This window comes from Ursus americanus, chromosome 7 (assembly GCF_024610735.1).
Source record: "Ursus americanus isolate L20-20 chromosome 7, mUrsAme1.1.p, whole genome shotgun sequence".
Lineage (NCBI taxonomy): Eukaryota > Metazoa > Chordata > Mammalia > Carnivora > Ursidae > Ursus > Ursus americanus.
This window is the reverse complement of record NC_142133.1, coordinates 64,999,986-65,012,571: the sequence shown is the minus strand read 5'-3', so window position 1 is coordinate 65,012,571 and position 12,586 is coordinate 64,999,986.

The following is a 12,586-nucleotide window of genomic DNA, read 5'->3' as shown; positions in this document are numbered from 1 at the left end:
AAGAAGTTACTGAAATTGAAAGCAAACATACAGAAAGTTGGCTCTTTGAAATCATTCATTAAAATCGACAAATCTCAGGGTGCCTGTGTGATTCGGTTGGTTAAGCGACTGCCTTAGGCTCAGGTCATGATCCTGGGGTCCTGAGATTGAGTCCCACATCCGGTTCCCTGATCAACGGGAAGCCTGCTTCTCTCACTCCCTCTGCCCCTCCACCCTGCTTGTGGTTGTGCTCTCTCTCAAATAACTAAATGCAATCTTTAAAAAATAAAATTGACAAATGTTTAGCAAGATAGATCAAGGATAGGAAAAAAAGGAGAGAGAGAGGACACAAATGACCAATATCATAAAAACAAGGAGACAGTACTGCATTTGAATAACTTTATGTCAATATATTTGAAAATGTAGATTAAGTAAAAAAATCACTAGAAGATATAACTCATCAAAGATGACTCAAAAAATTTTATAAATTCTCAATAGTATTATAACCGTCAAATAAATGAAATCTTTAGTCCAAAATCTTCACACAAAACTCCAGGCTTGAATGGCTTTGCTGATGAGTTGTACCACATGTTGAAGGATCAAATAGTTTCAATCTTATGCAAACTTTTTCAGGCATTAAAAAAAAAAAAGAGGAAACATTCCCCAACTCAGGAGTCTAGCGTGACCTTGATACCAAAAGCCTGACAAAGACAGAACAAGAGAGAAAAATTACAGAATGGCCTCACTCATGAAAATCGGGAAGAAAAAATCCTAAACAAAATATTAGCAGCTGGAATGCAGCATTATGTTTAAAAACAAAATGCCCAATTAACTTATGAAAATGTGTTCACAAGTTAGTAATTATTAGTAAGCAGAGAAATTTAAGTGAAGCGCTGGAATACCACTACCACACATACAGGATCGGCTAAAATGAAACAGCCTGACAATTCCATGTTGGCGTGAAAACGAAGCAGGAAGAACAGCCATTCACCACTGGTGGAGATCTTGACACAACCGCTCAGGTGAAAACAGTTTGGCACTGTCTACTAAAGTTGAAGTTACACATACTCTAGAACCTAGCAGTTCTACTCCTTGGTAGATACCATGGAGCAGGGATCCTTGAAGCGTGGTCCTCGGTCCAACAGTATCAGCAATACCTGGAAACTTCTTAGATATGCCAAATTCATGAGCTCTGCTCCAAACTTAATCAGGAACTCTAGGGGTAGGCCCCAGCAGTCTGTGTTTTAACAAGCCCTCCAGGTGATTTGATGTATGTGGAAGCTTACAAACCACTGCCATAGAGACATGGGAATATATATGCACCAAGATACATGGACAAGGATGTTTTTAACAGCATCGTTGATAATAGCCAAACGTGGAAAACAAGCCAAATATCCATCAATATCATCATGGATAAATGAGTTATGCAATGACTGATGAATCATTGAACACTACATCTGAAACTAATGATGTAATATATGTTGGCTAATTGAATTTAAGTTAAAAAAAGAAAAAACGGTGGGTAGGGGGGATAGGGTAACTGGGCGAGGTGCATTAAGGAGGGCACAGGATGTGATGAGCACTGGGTGTTATAACACAACTGATGAATCATTGAACTCTACCTCTGAAACTAATGATGTGTATTATATGTTGACTAATTGAATTTAAATTAAAAAAGAAAAAAAAAGTTATGCAATGGTTATACAATGCAATAAAATAATAAAGACAAATCCCAGCTGTACGAAATAGCATGGATGACTCAAACGTAATGGTGAGTAAATATTCAAGACATAAAGAATACATTTTTGTATACATATAGAAGAAAGTGGGGGGCCTGGGTGGCTCAGTTGCTTTACCTTTGGCTCAGGTCATGATCCTGGGGTCCTGGGATTGAGCTCCACATCAGGCTCCCTGCTCAGCGGGGAGCCTGCTTCTCCCTCTGCGTCTGCCCCTCCCCCCGCTCGTGCTCGCTCTCTCTCAAATAAATAAATAAAATCCTTAAAAAAAAAAGTGCTTGTCAAACTGTACAAACATGTTCTAAGAACCAAAGCTGTATCTCTAGCCCTAACCTTAGAACTCCAGGTGGGCATATACTAATACTGCCACATAATGTGTGCTCAGCCTGACAATTATTCTTTATAATTATGATCTTTATAGTGACTGCAAAGTCTTTCGTAATATGGACGTACCATATGTTATTTAACCACTTCCTTGATGATGGACTTTCTGAGAATATTATTTTGGCTGCCCCAAAAGACTGAAATTCTGTAAGGTGAGAAACCATGATTGTCTTTTTCAAAAACAGTGCCTGCTATTCAATAGTTATTTAATTGAATTGATTTTCCAAATTAACATTCCTACAAGAAAAAAAATACCCTGGCCAATTTTATTTATCTTTATTTTAGCATGAGTTGATTCCTTGTAAATTTTGTTTACAGTGAATTAACTATAGAGAATCTAGTTAACTCTGGGTGTAAGGACATAACAAATGTTCTAGAAAATGAGACCATGGATTTTGGACTTGAGTGATCCTCTAAGATCATTTAATTTCCCTATGTGACATCTCTTCTCTGTTTCAATGCTATAGCAAATAAGAAATGTGTCAAACTTTGGAGTTAGGAAACCATATATATCACATTCTCTGACAGTACCTACTTAAGATATCCTAGCTTTCTTAAATGTACTTGACTCTGTATTCTAATTTGTGATTGGGAACATATGGCACCATACCTGGACCTCTAGGGAATGACTGGTTTCAGAGAAGATGCTTATAGGGCAAGACAGGCCACTTAGAAGGCCTGCTCTTTTGAAATCTTGCCTCCATACTCTCTATGCCAAGTTGTCCAGGAGGTCTTCCCTGAGCATTGGCTGTCAGGGCAGAGCCCGTGAGCAGCTGCAGGAAGGGGCAGCAGATGAGCATGTGTCAGAGAAGAGACTCAAGCAGCTCGCACATTCCCTGGGCCCTGTCAGGTTTACCTTGGAATGTCCATTGTGATGTCATATGGAGTCACAACCTTGAGGGAGAACATTGTTTGGCTGAGAGGGGCATGGGGTTGAGTAATGGCACCAATTTGGGGGCTGGCCATCCCGCCTCCATCATATGTCAGCCTTCTACTATTATTTGGTTTCCTTGTTTGGGGGTTTTGGCTGCTCTTTTCTGGGAGAGAGAGCAGGGAGCAGGTGGCAGCCAAGACAGACTCAGAGGTATGTGATGCAACCCTCCCTTGAAATTCACTGCTCCCTGTCACTGCCTCTGAAGCCATGGAAGCTCCTACATCTTGGGCCAGGGGAGGAACTGGGTGGGGGAAGACGGGAGTTGAGATAATGCCTATGGATGCCATCCTATAAGTCATGCTCAATCCTGTTCCTTTTAGTTTATTTCAACAAACCTTGAGCACCCATTATATATGGTGGCATACTAGACATTGAGGAAAAATAAAACCCCATCCTCACATTCTAGGAGCTCAAGGTGAAGCGGGGGAGACAGTTAGATGGATATATACATAGCACAAGGAAAGAGAAAATGATGAGTTAATAGAAGTATAAATACTTCTGAAGAGGTTGGAGGTAAAGAGTCTTTTGAAGCAGGGGGATCTATAAAATGCCTCTGGGGGAGCTCAGGTTTGAATTATGCTTCAGAAGAAGGGTAGGACTTTGAAGGTGGATAGTGTGGATGGAAGAGAGTAGGGAAGACTTTCCAGATCGAGGGAATGGGTGGGGAAAAACATGGGAAACTGAAGAGTGTTGGATGTGTTTGAAGAGAGGACACCTATGTGGATGGAGTGTAGAAGCATAGGGAGCTCAGTGAGAGAAAAATTTGGAAAATTGACAGAGGTGACATTGTAGAGGGCTTTCAATGCCAGGCTGAATAGTTCATATAAATACTAATTCTATATGCAATTGAAAGAGTCAAGGGTGCCTGGGTGGCTCAGTCGGTTAACCCTGTGACTCTTGATTTTGGCTCAGGGTTGTGAGATCAAGCCCTGCGTCAGGCCCCACGCTCAGCAGGGAGTCTGCTTCTCTCCCTCTCCTCTCTTTCCCTCTCTCCCTCCCCCTTCCCCTGCTCCTACTCTCTTTCTCTCTAAAATAAATAAATAAATCTTTAAAAAGAAAAAAGTCAAAAGTCTTAAAGCCAGGTGAAAATGTGCTTAGATCTGTGCTTCAGAGCAATGCTTCTCGAACTGTTACACCCATATGAACGAATCAATCAGCTGGAGGTCTTGTTAAAAAGTATATTCTGATTCAGTAGGTGTGGGGTAGGGATTGAGATTCCTCCTTCCTAACAAGCTTCCAGGTGATGCTGCTGCTGTTGGACCAAGGACTTCACTTTTTTTTTTGTTTTTTTTTTTTTTTAAGATTTTATTTATTCAGGTAGCACAGTCGTTAGGCGTCTGCCTTGGCTCAGGGTGTGGTCCCGGTGTTCCGCGATCGAGTCCCACATCAGGCTCCTCCACTGGGAGCCTGCTTCTTCCTCTCCCACTCCCCCTGCTTGTGTTCCCTCTCTCACTGGCTGTCTATCTCTGTCAAATAAATAAATAAAAAATCTTTTAAAAAAGATTTTATTTATTCATTCGATAGAGAGAGCACAAGCAGAAGGAGCAGCAGAGGGAGAGGGAGAAGCAGGCTCCCCAGTGAACAGGGAGCCCAATGCGGTGCTTGATCCAGGACCCTGAGATCATGACCTGAGCTGAAGGCAGATGCTTAACTGACTGAGCCACCCAGGTGCCACTTTCACATTTTTTTTTAAGAAAGGAAATTTTTGTGTTATTTTATTATTTTAACATTTTAATTCCAATATAGTTAACATACAGGGTTATATTAGTTTCAGGTGTACAAATAGTAATTCAACAATTCTATACATTACTCAGTGCTTGTCAAGATAAGTGTACTCTTAATCCCCTTCACCTGTTTCACCCATCCCTCACCCACCTCCCCTCTGGTAAACATCAGTTTGTTCTCTGCAGTTAAGAGTCTGTTTTTTGGTTTGTCTCTTTATTTTTCCTTTGTTTATTTGTTTTGTTTTTTAAATTCCACATATGAGTGAAATCACATGGAATTTGTCTTTCTCTGACTGGCTTATTTCGCCTAGCATTATATTCTCTAGGTCCATCCATGTTGTTGCAAATGACAAGATTTCATTTATTTTTATGGCTAAATAATATTCCATCATATATATATATATATATATATATATATATATATATATGTATGCACACAGACCACATATTCTTTATTTATTCATCTATCAATGGACACTTGGACTGCTTCTGTAATTTGGCTATTGTAAATAATGCTGCTATAGGGACACCTGGGTGGCTCAGTTGGTTAAGCGTCTGCCTTCAGCTCAGGTCATGAATCTGAGGTCCTGGGATCAAGCCCCATGTCAGGCTCCCTCCTCAGGGGGAGCCTGCTTCTCCCTCTCCCTCTGCCCCTCCTCCCCACTTGTACACACTCTTTCTCTCAAATGAATAAATAAAATCTTTAAAAAGATAATGCTGCTATAAACAGTGGTGCATATATCCTTTCAAATTCGTGTTTTCATAGTTTTTGGGTAAATACCCAATAATGCAATTACTGGATAATATAATTCTATTTTCAATTTTTTAAAAGATTTTACTTATTTATTTTAGAGAGAGCGTGAGTGGGCGGAGAGGCAGATGGAGAGGGAGAGTATCTCAAGCAAACTTGGCCCTGAGTGCGGAGCCCAATGCTGGGCTCAATCTCATGACCCTGAGATCATGACCTGAGCAGAAATCAAGAGTTGGACACTTAACTGACTGAGCCACCCAGAAGCTCCTCTATTTTTAATTTTTTGAGAGACCTTCATATTGTTTTCCACAGTGGCTGCACCAGTTTGCATTCCCACCACCAGTGCATGAGGGTTCCTTTTCTCCACATCCTTGTCAACATTTGTTGTTTCTTCTGTTTTTGATTTTAGCCATTCTGAAAATATGAGGTGGTAGCTCATTGTGGTTTTGATTTGCATTTCTCTGATGATGAGTGATGTTGAGCATCTTTTCATGTGTCTGTTGGCCATTTGTATGTCTTCTTTGGAGAAATGTCTGTTCATGTCTGTTGCCCATTTTTTTTTAAGTGGGCTCCATACTGGGTGTGGAGCCCAACATGGGGCTTGAACTCACGACCCTGAGATCAAGACCTGAACTGAGATGAAGAGTTGGATGCTTAACTGACTGAGCCACCCAGGTGACTCTCTTCTGCCCATTTTTAATTGGATTATTTGGTTTTTGGTGTGTTCAGTTGTCTAAGTTCTCTATATACTTTGGATACTAACCCTTTATCAGGTATGTCACTTGCAAATATCTTCGCCCATTCAGTAGGCTGTTGTTTGGTTTTGTTGGTTGCTTCCTGTGCTGTGCAGAAGCTTTTTGTTTTGATGTAGTCCCAATAGTTCATTTTTGCTTTTATTTCCCTTGCCTCAGGAGCCATATCTAGAAACATGTTTCTGCAGCCAAAGTCAGAGAAATTACTGCCTGTGCTCTTTTCTAGGATTTTATGGTTTCAGGTCTCACATATAGGTCCTTTACTCATTTTGAGTTTATTTTTGTGTATGGTGTAAGAAAATGGTCCAATTTCATTCTTTTGCATGTAGCTATCCAGTTTTCCCAACACCATTTGTTGAAGAGACTGTCTTTTTCCCATTGCATATTCTCTCCTCCTTTGTCAAAGATTAATCGACCATATAATCGTGGGTTTATTTTTGAACTTTCTATTCTGTTCCATTGATCTATGTGTCTATTTTTGTGCCAGTACCATACTGTTTTGATTACTACAGCTTTGTAGTATACCTTGAAATCTGGAATGGTGATACCTCCAGATGTGTGTTGTTGTTGTTGTTGTTTCTTTCCCAAGATTGCTTTGGCTATTCAGGGTCTTTTGTGATTCCATACAAATTTTATGATTTTTCTAGTTCTGTGAAAAATGCTGATGATTTTTTGAAAGGGATCACATTAAATCTGTAGATTGCTTTGGGTAGTATGGGCATTTTAACAATGTTTGTTCTTCCAAGTCAGGAGCGTGGAATGACTTTCCATCTGTGCCATCTTCAGTTTTTTTCATCAATCTTTTATAGTTTTCTGCGTACAGGTCTTTCACCTCTTTGGTTAAGTTTATTCCTAGGTCTTTTATTGTTTTTGGTGCAGTTGTAAATGGGATTGTTTTCTTAATTTTTCTTTCTGCCACTTCATTATTAGTGTATAGAAATGCAATGAATTTCTGTATATTGATTTTATATCCTGTAACCTTACTGACCCAGGACCACACTTTGAAAGTGAAACTTTAAAATAACTCCAGTGAGCGTCTATGGCAGTTGTCTGGGTAGCTAAGCCAATTGGAGGCTCTGTTAATGATGTAGTGGGAAGGAGGGAAAAGGAAATTAAAGAATTAGAGCAGGATGGTAGAAGAGAGGCATGGATTCATTCCTCACATGTTTACCATCCACCACCACCAGCATTGTGTACAAGGCACAGCATTATGGAAACAGCGGTAAATGGAAGGGACAGAAATCTTTGTCCTGAGGGGGCTATTGTGATAAAAGTTTGGATATGAAAAGTAAAGCAGAATGAGGGGGAAGGGACTGAGTCTTTTTTTTTTCCTGATTGGACCTCAAATATAAGAATTAATTATAAATATTATCATTGTTTTCCTGCAAGGATTATATTCATCTTTGTATCCCCTGTTCCTAGTATATTGCCTGGCATTTAGTAAGTGTTCCCTGCATGTTTGTGAAATGAATAAATGACTTTTCAATTTTAACCCTGAATGACTGACAAGATGATGGCATTTTGAACAACATAGGAAACATTAGACAGAAGTTGTGTGGTAGGAGGCAGAAAAGGAACTATTACATTTGAAGTGCTTGTAAAATTTATGTGGAGATATTCACCTAGCAGCTCAAATTAATGGTCTAGACCCCTGCTATCCAGTCTGGTATCCACTGGCTACATGTGGCCATTCAACTTTAAATTAATCAAAATTACATAAAATTTAAAATTCAGTTCCATAGTCGCATTATGGACATTCCAAGTACCACCTGTGGCTAGAGGCTAGAATATTGGACAGAGCAGATCTAGAATATTTCCATCATCATAGAAAGTTCTACTGGACAGCATTAGCCTACACTCTAGATCTTGGAGGTAGAGCTAATTATCAATATATTTGTCCACAAAGACCTTTCAATTTTTTTTTCTCAGAAACATCTCTCAAACACAGCAATCTCGATTGAGTATTACTGTCTTAACTAGGACTTCATCTATTTACAGTATGCTAGCTGGTCTCCCATAAACTTTTTCCAGTCTAGAGCATGGAGCATAGACCCTGCTCTACGAACAAAACAACATACACAGAACTTCCCATAGCTGGCTCTGTCACTCTGCCTGAAGTGACTAAACAAACAAACTCTCTCAGCATCCCACTGCCGGCAGCAGTGTTTCCCGGCCTGTTTTGACCTTCAAACTTCTTTTCTTGTCAGAATTTGTCAACCCCTTCAGAATTCAAACATCATTTTATCTCTTTTTTATAATGTATGATAGGTATGTAATATTTCAGGTAATATTTTAGGTATATAATATTTTCATTTTAAAACAGCATGTTTTTTTTAAAATCACGAAGTTCATTTTAATATCTTTAAGAGAAAGAGAAAAGACAAATGTCCACTTTTCCCCATGTAACAAGTGATGCATGATATTTAATTGACTTTAACAGGTGTGAATTGTTCCACAACACTTAGGTATAAGAAAGGGCAAATAGGGGCTCCTGGGTGGCACAGCGGTTAAGCTTCTGCCTTCGGCTCAGGGCGTGATCCCAGCGTTATGGGATCGAGCCCCACATCAGGCTCCTCTGCTATGAGCCTGCTTCTTCCTCTCCCACTCCCCCTGCTTGTGTTCCCTCTCTTGCTGGCTGTCTCTATCTGTGTTAAATAAATAAATAAAATCTTAAAAAAAAAAAAAAAGAAAGGGCAAATATATTTCCTTTCTACATCAAGTATAATCTAGTTTAAGACTCCTATCACCTAGGTTGGCTAAAAAGTCCAGAATCAGTTTTTCCTCCCCAACCTTTGTATTGTATGAGAATTCTGGAGTTTTTGCCATTTATCCCAAATGGCAGAAGGTCAGGTGCTTTAAAAAAAAAAAAAAGATTTTATTTATTCAGAGAGTGTGTGTGCAAGCAGGGGGGAGGGGCAGCGAGGGGGAGAGAGAGAGAAACCTCAAGCAGGTTCCCCACTGAACATGGAGCCTGACGCAGAGCTCGATCCCATGACCCTGAGATCAGGACATGCGCCCAGATCAGGAGTCAGACGCTCAACCAACTGAGCCACCCAGGTGCCCTGAGGGTCAGGTCCTTAAGCCATGGGAATAACTGTTGCTTTTCATCTTTGCCATCTGAAGGCAAAAACTGTGGCTCAGCTCCTATGGACCAAGCTTGGTCACAAAGAACTTTGTTAAGGCTCCTAGTCTATTATCTCTGAGCTCCTAGCACCAGGAGGACGTAAATCCCACCAGGCTCAGGGCCTCACTATTCCAGTGTAACTTTGATCTTCTTCAAAACTGTCTTAACTACTTTAGGTCATTGGCATTTCTTTCTTTCTTTCTTTCTTTTTTTAAGATTTATTTTATTTTAGAGAGAGAGCTTGCACATGTGAGCTGGGAGAGGGGCAGAGGGAGAGGGAGAGAGAGAATCTCAAGTAGACTCCCTGCTGAGTGCAGAGCCCAATGCAGGGCTCAATCCTAAGACCCTGAGATCACAACCCAAGAGGAAATCCCAAGCAAGTTGTACACTCAGTGTGGAGCCTGACACAGGCCAATGCATGATTCCTGAGATCACTACCTGAGCTGAAATCAGGAGTTGGTTGCTTAACTGACTCAGCCACCCAGTTGCCCCTAAAGATTTCATTTTTAAATAATTCCCCCATTTATTAACATTGAAAATCAGTAGACGTTAGGGACACCTGGGTGGCTCAGTTGGTTAAATGGGTTAGGGTCTGCCTTCAGGTCAGGTCATGATCCCAGGGTCCTGGGATCAAGTCCTGCATTGGGCTTCCTGTTCAGTAGGGAGCCTACTTCTCCCTCTGCCTGCCTCTCTCTCTCTCCTTCTCTCTGACAAATAAATTAAATATTAAAAAAATAATAAATTTGTTGCCCATCAGAAAAAAATATTTAAAAAAATCAGTAGACTTTAAACAAGGCAGATCAGCCTCCATTATGTAACCAGGCATCATCCAATCAGTTGCTGGCCTTAGAGCAGAGTGAGGTTTTCTGAAAAGGGAAGAATTCTGCCTCAAAATTGAAACATATGTTGAATCACTATGTTGTACACCTGAAACTAACATTGTGTGTCAACTATACTTCAATTAAAAAATAATATTTAATTTAATTTTTTAAAAAAGATTGAAACATAGAAACGCTTTCTAAGTTTCCAGCCTGACTCAAGAATTTTGGATTTGTCAGCCCCCACGAGTATATTAACATCAGCCAATTTTCAAAATCTTCTCCCCTTCGTGTGTGTGTGTGTGTGTGTGTGTGTGTGTGTGTGTGTGTCTGTGTGGTGTTATAATAAAGAGCATATGTGGTGTTTGTCCCAGATTCCTACACAGAGCTTCAAAAACCCTTGGAATTTCCTGAGTGATAGGAATGCCTTGGTTATACTAATGAGGTAGAAAAAACCCATTACTTCTCCCTCTACTTTAGGAGGCTGAATTAACCTTGCTTCTAAAATTGGATAAAGACATTATTAGAAAGGAAAATTACAGGTCAGTCTCTTTCATGAACACAGATTCAAAATTCCTAAACTTAATATCAGCAAACTTGACCCAACAGTATATGAAAAGGATCATGAACAATATCACAAACATGTCATGTTTATTTCAGGAATTCACAGTTGGTTTAATATTTTAGAAATCCATTATAATTTGGCACTTTAATAGAATAAACAAGAAAAACCATGTGAACATCTTAATGGAGGCAGAAAGAGCACTTGAAAAACTTCAACTTCATGCTAAAATTCTTTTTTTTTTTTAAGATTTTATTTATTTATTTGACAGAGATAGAGACAGCCAGCGAGAGAGGAACACAAGCAGGGGGAGTGGGAGAGGAAGAAGCAGGCTCATAGCAGAGGAGCCTGAGGTGGGGCTCGATCCCATAACGCCGGGATCACGCCCTGAGCTGAAGGCAGACGCTTAACCACTGTGCCACCCAGGCGCCCCTCATGCTAAAATTCTTAGCAAACCAGAAGTAAAAGGGAATTTCTTCATCTGCTAGACAATATTTACAAAAACCACACAGCAAACATTACACATAAATGGTGAATTAAAGAAAACTTTCTTCTACATAAAAAAAAAGAAGATAAAAATCCCTACTATCTATCGAACATTGTATCGGGAACCCTAGTCCATGCACTAGAGCAACGAACGGAGATACAAGTCATAGGATTAGAAAGGAAGAAATAAAGTTATCATATGCAGACAATATGATTGTGTAGAATATCACAATATGCTTTTGGAAAAGTATCTACAGATAAACTTTTATGATCGATAAGCAAATTTAGCAAGATTTTTAGGTAAAAGGTGAATATGGAAAAATAGTAAGCACTCATTAAATGATTTATGAATAAGTGAATGGGGAGGCAGTTGTTGCTGTGGTTATGAACACCAACTGTATCAATATTCGTGTCTGTAACAGGAAATGTGCTGTTGATTCTCTAACCTAGAACATTTTCTGATTTATTTTTTCTTTTTGTGCCTCTCTAGACTTCAAAGCAGCATAAAGTGAAAAAGATCCAGAAATTCACAGGTCAGAAAGATCCTATCCTTTATTCTTCAGCTCAAGGCTAGTGCCAAATGAACTGTGGGTCTGCTTTAAGACTCCAGGCTTTAATAACAGATGGAGGGAGGGAGGTTGAAAAAGATTATGTAAGTGAAAAAAATGTGCTTATTTATTCTTGCATTTCCAAAGATGCTAGATTCCTTCTAGCAACTTTCAAAGAGATATAAACAGATTTACAATTCTTTCTATGCTTCTTTTCCTCATGCTTTCTTTCCTAATTTCCTTTCATGCAAAACTCAAAGTATCAGGAAGGAAATTTGGCGTGATTGGCGTTTGGTGCAGGAAGTTTCGATACCTTTTTTCCCTGTCATAGGCACTGGATAGACTCCTTTGCAGGAAAAAATATGTATTCTGAACGTTGTTTCCCCTACTCCAAATCCCTACTATCGCAGTTGTTCCTGCTCTTTCCAATGGCTTATTCTACTACATGGTGAGGGCAGCAGAGTATAGTTTGAAATATAAAAACTTGAGACCTTTGTTAAGTCTGAGCTCTACCACTAATTAACTTTATGATCCTGGGCATGATTTCACCTTTGTTTTCTTATTTGTAAGCCAAGGGGGTTGAACAAGGTGGTGTCAACAATTACGATGCTAAAAGATTCTTCACCTCTGCTCCCAGCTTCCCAGTGGGAAGAAAATCTCAGGATGGGTTGCGCTGAAGCTAACCTGACACAGTGAGTAAAGTTGATCGTCACTACCTATTCTTTCTGTCTTCAGCCTACCCTACTGCTAAACTCTATAAAAGTTAGGGGAAAGGTACCTAGTACTGT